The 14632-nt window shown below is 53.0% G+C and overlaps 1 protein-coding gene across 2 annotated transcripts in view; it reads left to right on the top strand.

The window, feature by feature from the left end:
- Nucleotides 1-14632, top strand: part of GNG7 (G protein subunit gamma 7) — a 156972-nt gene that overhangs the window by 43083 nt on the left and 99257 nt on the right. For both annotated transcript variants that reach the window (XR_009007137.1, XM_057540579.1), the window contains exon 2: nucleotides 5757-5814. The gene's annotated coding sequence lies outside the window, so the exon portion shown is untranslated. The remainder of the gene's footprint in view (nucleotides 1-5756; nucleotides 5815-14632) is intronic.

The raw sequence follows: 14632 nt of genomic DNA, 5'->3' as shown, positions 1-14632 counted from the left end.
GAAAACTAACATGATATTGTAAATCAAGTATACTTCAATTAAAGCAAAAAGAATTACAAAAAAATGCAGGTGACAGTCTCATGGAACTTGATGACAGGAGTGGGCCTCGCCTAACACCACCCAGCTGTGTGGGGCTGGCCCGCTCACCCCAGATCCACAGGGCTCTCCAGTCTGTGCCCTTGGCACCGACCGGATTGTGCAGAATCCCCAGAACTAGCGAGCACCTCCTGTGGGCCGGCGGTGACAGCAGTGTGAGCTGCCGTGGTGAGCAGAGCACACGCTATTCCTGCAGTCTGGGATCTCGCCTTTCTCGGGGCAGACTCAGCTTTGAACCATGTGATGCTGATGGGCACCAGGTGTCTTCAGGGGGGAGGACAGTGTCCCGGGATTAGTGCGATGATTGCACAACCCTGTGAATCTCCTAAAAGCCACTGAACTGGACACTTTATTTATTTATAAATTTATTTATTTATTTATTTTTGGCTGCATTGGGTCTTCGTTGCTGCGCACAGGCTTTCTCTAGTTGTGGCGAGTGGGGGCTACCCTTCGTTGCGGTGCACGGGCTTCTCATTGCGGTGGCTTCTCTTGTTGCGGAGCATGGGCTCTAGGTGCGCGGGCTTCAGTAGTGTGGCTCGCAGGCTCTAGAGTGCAGGCTCAGTAGTTGTGGTGCACGGGCTTAGTTGCTCCACGGCATGTGGGATCTTCCCGGACCAGGGCTCGAACCCGTGTCCCCTGCATTAGCAGGTGGATTCTTAACCACTGCGCCATCAGGGAAGTCTGAACTGGACACTAAAAGGGTGAATTTTATAGTAGGTGAATTCTGTCTCAATTTTTAAAAAAGGAAAAGAAAAGGAAAGCGTGTGGATGAGGTGGGGCTCACAGGTCATAAGAAGTGCTGCCCAGGGACTTCCGGCGGTCCAGGGGTTAGGACCCTGCGCTTCCACTGCCGGGGGCACAGGTTCGATCCATGGTTGGGGAACTAAGATTTTGCAAGCCGGGCGGCACAGCCAAAAAAAAAAGAAAAAAAGTCCTGCCCATGACAAGAGTGGACGAATGTCCTATCCATGCAGGGCCCTGATTACCACCCTTTTAAGTTCTGTCTGCTTCCCTCCAGTGATTTATTTCTCCCTTACAGCGCTGGGCACCTTGCACCTGGCGTTTTCGTTGTCTGTGTCTGAGATTTACCGACCCTGCCTCGTCGGCAGTTCTGAGGGCAGGGTGTGCGGGGGGTCGGCAGGCCCGGCTTCATGCAACCCTGTCTGCACCCCAGGGCTCTGCTGTCACCGTCCTGAAATTTGTAATAGTTTTTTTTTTTTAATTTTATTTATTTATTTATTTATTTATTTATTTATTTATTTATGGCTGTATTGGGTCTTCGTTTCTGTGCGAGGACTTTCTCTAGTTGCGGCAAGCGGGGGCCACTCTTCATCGCGGTGCGCGGGCCTCTCACTATCGCGGCCTCTCTTGTTGCGGAGCACAGGCTCCAGACGCGCAGGCTCAGTAGTTGTGGCTCACGGGCCCATTTGCTCCGCGGCATGTGGGATCTTCCCGGACCAGGGCTCGAACCCGTGTCCCCTGCATTGGCAGGCAGATTCTCAACCACTGCGCCACCAGGGAAGCCCCTGTAATAATTTTTGAGCAAGGGGTCCCGCATTCTCATTTTGCCGCCAGCTCTGCGGATTCCATAGCAGGTCCTCCTGAGGGCCTCGCCTCCTCGATGCACTGCTGGCCCCTCACGGGGGGCTCGGGGTCCACGCTGATGGGGAAGTGAAAGCCTAGCATCTTTGTCAGTGAAGATCACGGGACAGCCTGGCGCCAGCTGGTGCGCCTCGCAGCCTGCTGTCTGTGAGCCCCGGGGACGTGTTCCTGTGGGCACGAGTTTCGTCCTCGCCCTTCTCTGCTCCGGTCTAAGCCAGTCTGGACTGAGCACAGCCGGGGTGGAGGCTCTGTGGTGGTCACCTCACTGCCCAAGTCCAGCTCCAAGGACTAGAGGACAGCCCGCAGCGGGCGTTAGAGGGCTGGGGCGTGGGGAGCTTTGCAGATGGTAGATGCGAGAGCAGAGGGAGAGACACCATCTCAACGATGATTCAGAAGCTGCCCGTGTTCACAGCAGCGTGATTCACAGTAGCCAGAAGTGGAAACAGCCCGAACGTCCATCGGCGGACGATGGATGCACCCACTGTGTCCCTCCACACACGGGAACATCACTTAGCCGTGAAAAGGGGTGAAGCCCCCGACACTCGCTACCACGTGGATGGACCCCGAGACCGCGATGCTCAGTGAGAGAAGCCAGACGCAGAAGGACACACAGGGTGTGATTCCATTGATGGGAAACGTCCAGAACAGGCAGATCCGCAGACACAGAGAGTGGGTTCGTCGTTGTCAGGGGCTGGGGAGGGGGATGGGGGTGACTGCTCATGGGGACGGGGTCTCCTCTTGGGGGGATGAGAATGTTCAAATATTGGTTGTGGTGATGGTCACACAACTTTGTGAATGTACAGAAAGACGACTGAATTGTCCACTTTATGCAAATTGTGTGGCATGAGAATTATATCTCAATAAGACTAAGAAAAAAGGTGCCTGGTTTATCAGTCACCGTCTCCAGGTTTGGCTAATGTCCCCTAGTTGCGTAAGGAGCCGCCATTGGGGGGGGCCGGGTGAAGGGTGACCGGGACCCCTCTTACTAGTTTCCAACTTGTCGTGAGTCTTTCATTGATTCAAAAAACAAAAAGTTGAAGGATCGGAGGCATAGACAGTCCCTGCAGCGTTGAGGCGAGTCTCGGCCTCCAGGTCTGTGGGCATGTTGCTCTGGCCCTCGCATCTCTCACGCCTGCGGTCCACTGCTGCCCGGCCCTCCGCGCTCTCCAGGGCGCCCCTCTGGCCTCAGTGGCCAGAGCAGTTCCAATCCTAAGCGGCGGGCCCGGTAGAGCAAATCCTGCTGCTGGAGGAGATTCTAGCCGCTCCCGGAGCCCAGAGGACGTTCCTGAGGCCACAGCGCCACCTGCAGGTGACGGTGTGGATGTCGGTTCTCCATCCTGGCCTTTGATTGGCAACAAATTAGCTTCAACTCAGAGAAAGGGAACCAGCATTTAAATTTTTATTTTTTAATCATTTTTTAAATTTTAAAAATTTTATTTATTTTTGGCTGTGTTGAGTCTTCGTTGCTGCACGCTGGCTTTCTCTAGTTGCAGCGAGCGGGGGCTACTCTTCATTGCGGTGCGCAGGCTTCTCATTGCGGTGGCTTCTCTTGTTGTGGAGCATGGGCTCTAGGCATGCAGGCTTCAGTAGTTGTGGCATGTGGGCTCAGTAGTTGTGGCTCGCAGGCTCTAGAGCGTGGGCACAGTACTTGTGGTACATGGGCTTAGCTGCTCTGCAGCATGTGGGATCTTCCTGGATCAGGGATCGAACTTGTGTCCCCTGCATTGGCAGGCAGATTCTTATCCACTGTGCCACCAGGGAAGCCCCTTTTTTTTTTTTTAATCATTTTTTTAAAATTAATTAATTAATTTATTTATTTTTGGGTGTGTTGGGTCTTCGTTTCTGTGCGAGGGCTTTCTCTAGTTGCAGAGAGCAGGGGCCACTCTTCATCGCGGTGCGCGGGCCTCTCAGAGTCGCGGCCTTCTCTTGTTGCGGAGCACGGGCTCCAGACGCGCAGGCTCAGTAATTGTGGCTCACGGGCCTAGTTGCTCCGCGGCATGTGGGATCTTCCCAGACCAGGGCTCGAACCCTCATCCCCTGCATTGGCAGGCAGATTCTCAACCACTGCGCCACCGGGGAAGCCCTTTTTAATCATTTTTAACTTTAAATTTTCATATTGGGGTATAGTTGATTTACAATGTTGTGTTAGTTTCAGGTGTACAACAAAGTGGTTCAGTTATACATATACATGTATCTATTCTTTTTCAGATTCTTTTCCCATGTAGGTTATTACAGAGTATTGAGTAGAGTTCCCTGTGCTATACAGTAGGTCCTTGTTGGTTATCTATTTTATATATAGTAGTGTGTGTATGTTAATCCCAACCTCCTAATTTATCCCTCCTCCTCACCTTTCCCCTTTGGTAAACAAACCCAAAGTTTGTTTTCAAAATCTGAGTCTCTTTCTGTTTTGTAAATAAGTTCATTTGTGCCATATTTTAGATTCCACATATAAGTGACATCATATGGTATTTTTCTCTTTCTGACTTAACTTCACTTAGTATGATAATCTCTAAGTCCATCCATGTTGCTGCATATGGCATTATTTCGTTCTTCTTTATGGCTGAGTAGTATTCCATTGTATATATGTACCACATCTTCTTTATCCATTTATCTGTCAATGAACATGTAGGTTGTTTCCATGTCTTGGCTAATGTAAATAGTGCTGCTATGAACGTTGGGGTGCACGTATCTTTTCAAATTAGAGTTTTCTTTGGATAAATGCCCAGGAGTGGGATTCCTGGATCATATGACAACCCTACTTTTAATTGTTTGAGGAACCTCCACACTGTTCTCCATAGTGGTTGTACCAATTTACATTCCCACCAACAGTGCAAGAGGGTTCCCTAAATTTTTATATACTTTTAAAAATTTATTTATTTATTTATTTTTTGGCCATGCTGTGAAGCATGTGGGATCTTAGTTCCCCGACCAGGGATCGAACCCGTGCCCTCTGCATTGGAAGTGTGGAGCCCTAACCTACTGGACTGCCAGGGAATTCTCTCCCTAAATTTTTTTTTTTTTTTAAATCATCACCTTTTTTGACCAGGATTCTTTATTTATTTATTTATGGCTGTGTTGGGTCTTTGTTTCTGTGTGAGGGCTTTCTCTAGTTGCGGCAAGTGGGGGCCACTCTTCATTGCGGTGCGCGGGCCTCTCATTATTGCGGCCTCTCTTGTTGCGGAGCACAGGCTCCAGACACGCAGGCTCAGTAATTGTGGCTCACGGGCCTAGTTGCTCCGCGGCACGTGGGATCTTCCCAGACCAGGGCTCGAACCCGTGTCCCCTGCATTGGCAGGCAGATTCTCAACCACTGCGCCACCAGGGAAGCCCCCTAAATTTTTTAATTGAGTTTTTTTTAAAATAAACGTTTTAGAATAATTTTAGATTTTTAGAGGTGTTTCAATGAGAGTTCCTGTCTACCCATCACCTAATTTCTCCCAGTGGTCACGTCATTCATAAGCAGTGCGTTTGTGACAACCAAGAGGTGGACGTGGGTACATTTCTGTGACCTCAATCTATTCTTTATTCAGATTTCACTACTTTTCCCTAATGTCTTTTTTCTGCCCCAGGACCCCCTCCAGGATCCCACCTTGCATTTAGTTGGTCACATGCCTCAGGGAAACCCCCGGTGAGCTGGGCACTCTGGGGCACCCTTGGTCAGGGGGTTGGCTCAGCCCCCTCCCCTTCCTCCCAGGGGACCTTGGGGGTCAAATGCTACAGGTGAACATCTTTTATAAACCATCAAAGGTCATGTGAACATCCAGCCCTTTCATCCAATTCGGTTTTGGAACATGTGAAAACTTCATCAGGGATAACATTGTAAATCACTAGCAAATCTTTCTGGCAAATTGCCTTCGTTACATTTACCCTCTCTGCATTTTGAAGCATCCTATCTGTGCCGTCCTCAACGTCCGGCAGAGTAACCAGAAGGCCAGGCTCCCAGAGCAATTTTTATGTCTATTCACAGGTGCACGACTCTTCCATGCGGACACTGCTAACACCCACCCGGCATTTCAGGGCAAATCATGCTCAGCTAACGCGGTACATTTTTCTTCCAGGGAGCGGACATTGGGTTCCTGAACCTCGGCGCTGAAGACAGCCAGGCCTCCAGCACAGGTCGGTGTCCTGAGGTTTTTCTTTTCTCCACGTTCAGTGTTCGCACAGGCCTTGGTTGGCGGTTCAGAGCCAGGATGAGTTAAGAGGTCGGGGTTTGCTGTCTAGGCGGCGTCCTCGCCGTGCACGCCTGCATCTTCCCAGCTCTGCTCGTTTCTGAGGGCTCGTCTTATCCATCAAGAGGGCACGGGACCCACAGGGAACGTCTTCTGCCCTTGGCTCCAGGAGCAGGGGGACAGAGCAGGGAGACGTGGGGCCCGCGGGGTGGGTCCTAGCGCACCCAGGGTGGGCGCAGAGCGGCGCGGGCCCGTCAGTGCCACCCGCTTCCCAGCTCTTAGCTTCCTCTTCAGGAGGCTTAATTGGGGTGTACGGTGCTTCACTCCATTTCCCGTTTGCCTGGAGGGTGACCCGTCGATGGCCATCGGCCAGAGCAGAGCTAAGTTGTGGGGTGCGACAGATATCTGAAGCCCGTCACCCACCCCAGTGGGACAACAGGTCGGGAAATGTGGCGAAGGCCTCAGGAAGATTAAGTCAGGAGCGACATAAAGCTCAGTCCTGGTCTCTTAACTCTTACTCACTTGTTTGTTTCTGGTCTTGTTCCCAAGAGGACTTTGAGTAGCTTCTGTGATGTTTGAAGAGGAAATAGCATGAGAATGAATGAGGTTGCCCCATGGCCTGCCTGGTTCGTTGACTGTAATTGTCAGGCCTGTTTCCCTGCGGGGCAGGGACCACACTCCGTGCTCCTCTGATTCTGTCACAAATGTCTTTGCTACTTGCGTGGAGTTTCCTCTTTCAGGCCGTCTTTGGAATAAACTTCCGGTTTCTAACAAATATACAGATGAATCTTTGATTCAGGTTGTGTTCAATTTAGCAAGAAATTTGAGGGAGATCTGACATCTTTATAACATATATTCTCTTTCTGTGTGTGTGTGTGTGTTTGTATAAAAGAAAACATGTTAGACAAGAAGGCAGACACTAAATGATTCCATTTAGATGAGATTTCCAGAAAAGGCAAATGTGTAGGGACAGAAAGGTGACTCGGGGTTACCAGGGGCTGGGGTGGGAATGGGGAAGAACTGTACTTGGGCACCAGGCGTCTTCCAGGGCGAAGGGGAGGGTCCAGAACTGTGCGGGGTAGGGGTAGGGGTGGTCTCGTAACTTGGTGTACTGACTAAAGAATATTTGAGTTGTGTCCTTCAAACTGGCCAATTTTATGCTGTGTAAAGTGAACCTCAGTAAAGTTAAAAAGTATATATTTTTAGCTCAGCTCGGGAGGGAGGCTTTCCATGCAGACAAAGACCAGAAGCTGAGATTGGAACCCTGGGCTCCGTCCGGCCGGGTCATGCTCCGCCAAGGCCCCAAACAGATTCACAGTGTTAACTCTGTTTCACAAAGTCGCCAAACAGGAGGGGAGTGGGGAGAATGGCCCGGAGCCAGGGGAGGTCGCGCAGGGGGTATGTGTCTGCGCAGCGTGCGGGACGAGCTAGCCCCGCTCAGCCCTTCTCCGTAGTGTTAACATCTGACCAACTTCCTGTAAAAAGAAAGTGAATTTAGACAAGGACAAAGGAGAGGTAAGTCACCCCAAACCCCCCACCCATCGAGGACCACTGCTGACACCTCAGTGAGTGTCCTCCTGAATCTCTCTTTGAATTACACTCTTGCATGGGGTTTTGGAGAAGTAGGATTTTTCTGTTTGATGTACGCATTCCCTTGATGGGCATCTTCCCTCATCCATAAACCTAGATTTCCATCTTCTTTCCTGAAGCCGGATGTTATAGATGAATTATAATTTATTTTATTTAAAAAAATTTATTTATTGACGTGTAGTTGATTGACAGTGTTGTGTTAATTTCTGCGGTACAGCAAAGTGATTCAGTTATACTTATATATACATTCTCTTTTCATATTCTTTTCCATTATGGTTTATCACAAGATATTCCCTGTGCTATACAGTAGGACATTGTCATTTGAATTGTAATTTATTTCTTTTTAAAATAATTTTGTAATTGATTTAACTGGTCTTATTAGTGGGCTTTTTTGGGGGTGTTCATTTTCTTTTTCTGTTTTTCTTTTTTTCTCTCTCTCTTTTTAAATTTTGCTACATTCTGGGGTGGATGTCCTTGTGCAGACTTCCTACATCCTTGGTTGTCCTTCGGGGTAAATTCCTGGAAGTAGGTTTGCCTTGTCTGTGAATTTAAGTCTGAGTGTTCTCATTTACATTTTTTTTTAAATCATAGTTTATACATTTCCTATGCAACTTGAAATTCACTCTCTTTTTTTTTTTTTAATTAATTAATTTATTTTTGGCTGCATTGGGTCCTGGTTGCTGTGCACGGGCTTTCTTTAGTTGCTGTGAGAGAGGGCTACTCTTCGTTGTGGTGTGCTGGCTCCTCATTGCGGTGGCTTCTCTTGTTGTGGAACACAGGCTCTAGGCACGTGGGCCCAGTAGTTGTGGCTCGCAGGCTCTAGAGCACAGGCTCAGTAGTTGTGGCGCACGGGCTTAGCTGCTCCGCGGCATGTGGGATCTTCCTGGGCCAGGGCTTGAACCCGTGTCCCCTGCATTGGTAGGCGGATTTCTTCCGCTCCCTGGAAGAAAAATGTACCGCGTTAGCTGGTTCTTAACCACTACACCACCAGGGAAGCCCTCATTTACATTTTGACCTTCAGCCGCAAAGACCTCCAGAAACGCACCATTTCCCATCCCAGGGTGCGTCTCCCTATCCTTCTAAGTTCAGTTTTACATCCTGGCCAACCTGACAAGCCCAGGTGATTTCAGCTCTTGCGTCTGGGCCTCCTTTTCATGAGCGCAGCCGTTTCTCTAAGGCGAATGGCCCAGCTGCGTCCTTTCTGTTGGGGTTTCTCTCCCAGTGATTTTTTTTTTTTTTTACCCCGCCACACGGCATGTGGGATCTCAGTTCCCTGACTGGGGACCGAGCCCTTGCCCCCTGCATTGGAAGTGCAGAGTCTTAACCACTGGACCGCCAGGGAAGTCCCAGTCATAAGTTTAAATTCTATTTCTCTGTCTGTACGCCGTCCACTGCGAATGTTTTTCTGAGCGTGTCTTTGCACTTTGCTCACAGTGGGTTTTGTCATCGGGCATCTGAAACGTCTCGCGCACACCCACGTTCTCCTTTGTGTTTTGTGTGGCCTTCCTCCAAATGTCAAGATTATAAAAAGACAGTTCACCTGCATTTTGTTCGGATCGTGTATTTTACCCTTAAATCCTTGCACCATTTGAAATTCAGCTGTGCTAGTTGGTCTCACACAGGCATGATTCTGACCCCCTGCTCCCCACTCAGGGGACACTGGGCCATGTCAGGGGACATCTATGGTTGTCATGACTGGGGGGCTCCTGGCATCGAGGGGGTGGGGGCAGGGATGCTGGTCCACACCCTGCAGTGCCCAGGACGCCCCCCACAGAGGAGGACCAGCCTCCCTTTCAGCAGTGCCCAGTGACAGACCGCTGGGGGAGACAGAATTGTACCCTGAGCGGTTGCCCACCACCAGCCTTGCGGGGGTTTTCTGTTCCGAGGAAGCCTACTCTCCTGTACGTGCTCCTGGAAGGGGGGATCTGGGCTTTTCCTGATTGCTGTTTAGTCTCATAGTCACTCTGAGCGCATCCTGTTTGCCAGGCCTTGTGCTCAGCATCTGCAGGTGTCCTCACATCTAGCTCCCCACAGCACCGGGGGCGGGCAGCGGGGTCTCCTATTGCTGGGCCGCCGCCTTTCCAGGGAAGCCAGTGTGTCACCATGCAACCCACCCATCCTGGTGACAGCACGCTGATCCGCTGCACTCAATTTCTGCAGACACCAGGGCTAAAAGAGGACCCAGAGTTTGGGTTCTGGGGCTGGAGACATTCCCCAGAGTGCTGCAGTTCCCACTGGCGGCCACTAGGGGGCAGTGAAAGTCCGCGGGGTCTCTGGCGGGGCCGGCCTTGAGCCAGGCAGGGATGTTGATGGAGGGGGTACAGGGGGTGCAAGGGGGCGTCCAGCTGTCTTCAGTCAACCCCTCGGCCCTCTTGGAGACCCGTGACCACCCGTCCACGTTCTCCGAGACATTCTGGTTCAGCCCCCAGGGTCCCATGGTCACCCTGTTCTGGGCACGTATACCACACACCCCCCACCCCCGCTTGCAGACCTCTGTGGGTCTGTTGGGTGTAAGAGGGAGGCACAAAACACGGGCTCTGTGACCTTGGCGGGCTCACGGCACCTGCACCCCCAAACCCACCCTGGCCCCAGCACCCTCCAGTGGCTGGAGCAGAGCCTGGACCAGGGAATGAAGGCCAAAGGGTGCGGGTGGGCAACCCCGCCGTGACGACTGGGTCTTGCTTCTGTAACTCTCTCCCCTGTCGCCTGGAGCCGGGCCGGCGGCTCTGGGCCCTGGGGGGCTTCCCCAGGCAGCCACCCTCAAAGCCTCCTCGTTTGGAATCTGCCCAGTGTCCCCTGCAGCACCCTCGGGCGTGTGTCACCTCCCAGTACAGTCACCTGGGCAGTGGCTGCCCGGCCTGGCCAGGCACGGGGTGACCCTCCCAAAGATTTCCTCCATCCCCTCAGCAAGGATTTCCCATTGTCTGCCCAGGCCAGGCTCTGGGGGACGCCAGTGAGCAGGGTGGGCAAAATCCCCAGCTCTCACAGGACTGATGTGTCTGTGAGAATCGTGGACCCATTTGGGGTCTCTCCCTCTCAGCAGTGCTGACATCAGGGCCTGGACGTTGTGGGGTGTGGAGCAGCCTCCCTGAGCCCCCGGTTGTGGCAACCACAGATGTCCCCAGGCATCACCCAGTGTCCTCTGAGGGCAGGGTCACCCGGGTGAGACCCCTGCCTCACTGGTCCCTCTCTCACTCTGTCTTTGGATGTGTTTAGGGCCCCACTGGGTGGTTTTTCCTGTTGGTTTGGAAGCTCTGAGGGGCCGGGACCACAGCCGGTTGGTTCCTGCCTCATGGAAGGGCTTAGCAAGTGCCCCTACAGCGTGGCAGCTGTGCCAGGGCTCTGGTGTGGGCCATCGTGGTGCTGGCTTTCCTTATGGAGGTGCCGTTGTTCTTTGAGCGAGAGCTGGGCTTTCCAATATGGTAGCCATGAGCCCCAGGTGGCCACTGAGCACCTGAAAGGGGGCCAAGGTGGAAATGAGAAGATTTTGCACGGACTGGGGTGATTCTTAGTTGAGAACGATTTCTCAGGCACTTCTCCAGCCCTCCCGCTCATGGTGAGAATGCAGAACTCCGTGACATCCCAACAGCGGGGTGTTTTTCTGATAGCCCCTGTTCTCCCGGGAGTTTGCGAACATTTCTGCTGAAAGCGCCTATTGGAGCCCTTTATCTTGAGAGAGTGGCCCTGGTGTGGGGAGCAAACTCCAACCGAGCGCGCAAGCCAGAGCATGTTTCTTTCTCCTGGTTGGTTACCCGCTTCTGATCTGTCTCGGGTGTGTTGAAATGCACATTGTTATCAGTTCTCTCCATGGACAAGCTGTTCTCCTGAAAGAACTGCCAAGATAGACAGTTAAAAACCTTAAAACGTTCTGCTCACGGAAGGTCACGGCTTCTGCTGTCCCCGCCTTCCTGACAGAGAGCATATATGATACACATGTAATTATGGGGTCCCGCGCAGAAACCGGCCAAGGGGGCCCCTGCTGCAGCCCACAAGGCCTGGAACCCTCTCCCTGTAGGCTGCAGCTCTGATTCTGGAGAGCAGGCCACGTGGTGCTTCCCATGGCAGCGGGGGCAGCTCAGACATGAGTTTGACCCCCTACAGCAGGGTCTCACCCTGGTGATCCTGCCCCCAGGGGACACCTGGCCGTGTCTGGGGACGTCTGTGGTCGTCACGACTGGGGAGTTCCTGGCATCCAGTGGGTGGGGGCCAGGGAGGCTGCTCCACACCCCACAGTGTCCAGGACGGCTCCACAGAGAATGTCCCGGCCCCATGTCAGCAGCACCCAGCGAGAGGGAGGAGAGACCCCTTCTCCACAAGATTCTTGCTCCCAGGATCAATCGAGATCACTCTCTTTATGCTCTACTGTGAGTTATTGCCGTGGTTCCCACCCAGGCCCCACTCTTCCGGACCCTGCGGGCTAATCCCCTTATGGACTGGTTAGTGCTGCCACCTGATTCTACCAGTCTGAACATCGAGGCCCAGAGAGGCTCATGTCCGATACAGCAGAGCCGGGCCTCCACCCATGGGTCAGCGAGAACTGGCTCAGCCCAGGCGGCAGCCAAGGCACAGAGACCCCTGTATCCCCAGTCACGGGCGTGTTGCTAGGCAACCGCTTGAACAGTCAGCCTCCCTCAGGGCAGGGATGATACACACATGCGGTCATAGGTAGAGTCACAGATTCAAGGCCTCCTTTGACTCCACACACGCACAGGGTGACAGTCACGTATGATAAGAAGGTGGGGGGCAGGGGAGGAGAGAGAGCCACGGGGAGGCTGAAGAGTGACCCATTTCGGGTGGGCAGAAGGAGCTCCCCACATCCCAGGGCCAATTCTCCACCCTGCAACGCACTGGCCTGACTCCATCTGAGCCGGTGGGCACCGAGGATGTGCCTCTTCCTCCTTATTCTCTGCCCTCCTGCTTCATTCATTGAGTCAGCCGACACCCGTGTGCCAGGCCCCGCCAGGCTAAAACACGTGTGTCTGTGTGCAGAAGCTCCCAGTACAGTGTACACAGTGGGTGTGTGTGACAGAGGACTGAGGCATGGCCTGGGGAGGGCCTGGGAGTTGGGGCGGGGGGTGGGGGTTGGTGCCAGGGGGCTGAGGGTGGGTTGGGGACCTGAGCAGGTGCCGCAAAATGCAGGGTCACAGGGGACTGGGGTGTTGGGAGCTTGTTTCTAATTGCCATTGGTGTCCCCCCAAATTCAGATGTTAAAACCTACCCCCCAGTGTGGTGATAGTTGGAGATGGAGCCTTTGGTGGGTGTGATCTTGTGACTTATCATAAATACATAATTTGGACTTCAGCCATGGGTCCTGGCTCCCAGCTCCCAAAGCCCTTGGAATTTCCCGAGCTGTAGGAGCATCCCCTGCGTGTGACTAAACGTGACAGTGATTGTAAAACCCCAGGCAGTCTGCTCTGCCGTCCCATGAGGAGTGTACTAGCTAGCTATTGCCGTGTAACAAGCCACCACAGGCTCAGCAGCTTACACCTCCCCTGTCTATTGGGCAGAAGTGTGGACACAGTGTGGCTGGGGCCTCTGCTCAGGGTCTCACTCGGCCTGGCCAGGGCTGAGTTCTTACCTGAGGCTTGACTGGGGAAGGATCCACTTCCAAGTTCTCTCAGGCTGTCGGCAGGATTTGGTTCCTTTCAGTCGTCAGGCCCAAGTGCCCATTGCCTTGCTAACAGCATGCTAGGGACGACTCTTAGCTCTTGGAGGCCGCCGGGTCCTGGCCCAGCCTCGTGGTCTCCTCTGTGGGCCCCCTCTTCCCTCAGTCTCTCACTGCAGGAAGGGCCCTGCCCTTGGACTAGGTCAGGCCCACCCACGTGATTTGTCCTTTTGATCAACTCAAAGTCAACTGACTCGGGGCTTTAAGTACACCCTCCAAATCCCTTCTTCTGTACGAAATCACCTAATGTGGGAAATGGTATCACGTTCACAGTCCTGCCCACACTTGGGGGTTGGTCCACAGGGGGCAGGGGTTTGGGGACTTAGAATCCTTATGGCCACAAAGGGGGAGAAGGGGGCATGGTCATTCCAGACCCAGCCACGCTGAGCCTCCACCAGGACCGTGCAGGGGGTCTCTTTACCCTCGCCTTCCTTGCTGGAGGCACCATGGGTGGGTCAGGGTTGGGGTAAAAAGGCGGTGCTTGGAGAAAGCATGCTTTGTCCTCGTCACAGCTAGACAAACCCGTGGCTTCACCTGGTTTTTAATTTTTATTTATTTATTTATTTATTTTTGCCGCACTGTGAGGCATGTGGAAACTTAGTTCCCCGACCAGGGATCGAACCCGTGCCCCCTGCAGTGGAAACTCAGAGTCTTAACCACTGGACCGCCAGGGAAGTCCCCTCACGTGGTTTTTTAAAAAAAAAAAAAACCTTTAATTTTAAATAATTCCAGATTCATAGGAAGTTGCAAAAACCGTACAGAGCGATCCCATGCACCCTTCCCCCAACTCCCCTCAGTGGCGGCATCTCGTGTAACTATTGCACAAAAATAGGAAGTTGGCGTAGGGACTGCGTGTGTGCAGAGTTCTGGGCCCTCTGTCACGTGCACAGATTCGGCTTTGCTTAATTTGTGGGTGTGTAGGACCGTCACATGTCTGCAGAGTGGAGAGAGCTCTTCCTGCTGTGTTTGGGGGGGCGGGGAAAAACAGACATCTAACCTTGGGCGGCGCAGTGCCCCACGCTCGTCATGCAGGGCTGCCTCTCTTTTCCCACAATTCTGGGCATCTCGTCTGCCGCCTTGTTAGGCAGCCAGCCCTTCCAGTGGGTTTATTCTCTTGGGGGGTGGTCTGCAAGTCTGTGGAGGTTCCCAGCACCAGAAGGCTCAGGTTCAAGTCCAGATGCACCCCTCACTCACATGGGCACCCCTCACTCACACGGGCACCCCTCACTCACACGGGCACCCCTCACTCACACGGGCACCCCAGGTGACTCGCTTGCCCTTTCTGAGCACAGGGGGCGGGCCCACTGTCACCACCGCGGTCCTGGCATCCACAGGAGGGCCGCCAGAGGGAGGAGTGACGGGGAGGGCCAGGAGTTATGGTGAGGTACCCCAGTTCTCTCTCTGGGGGGTGAGAACCGTCCCTCATCCTCCCCTGGCCATTCTGCCCAGGCTCCGAGGACTGCTGAGACATCCCGTTGTTGGAATCAAGGCTTCCTCAGCTTCCCCAGAG

The sequence above is a fragment of the Balaenoptera acutorostrata genome, chromosome 2 (genome assembly GCF_949987535.1).
Source record: "Balaenoptera acutorostrata chromosome 2, mBalAcu1.1, whole genome shotgun sequence".
Taxonomy (NCBI): domain Eukaryota; kingdom Metazoa; phylum Chordata; class Mammalia; order Artiodactyla; family Balaenopteridae; genus Balaenoptera; species Balaenoptera acutorostrata.
The sequence above is the reverse complement of the archived record's forward strand: the minus strand, read 5'-3'. Positions and strand labels throughout refer to the sequence as shown.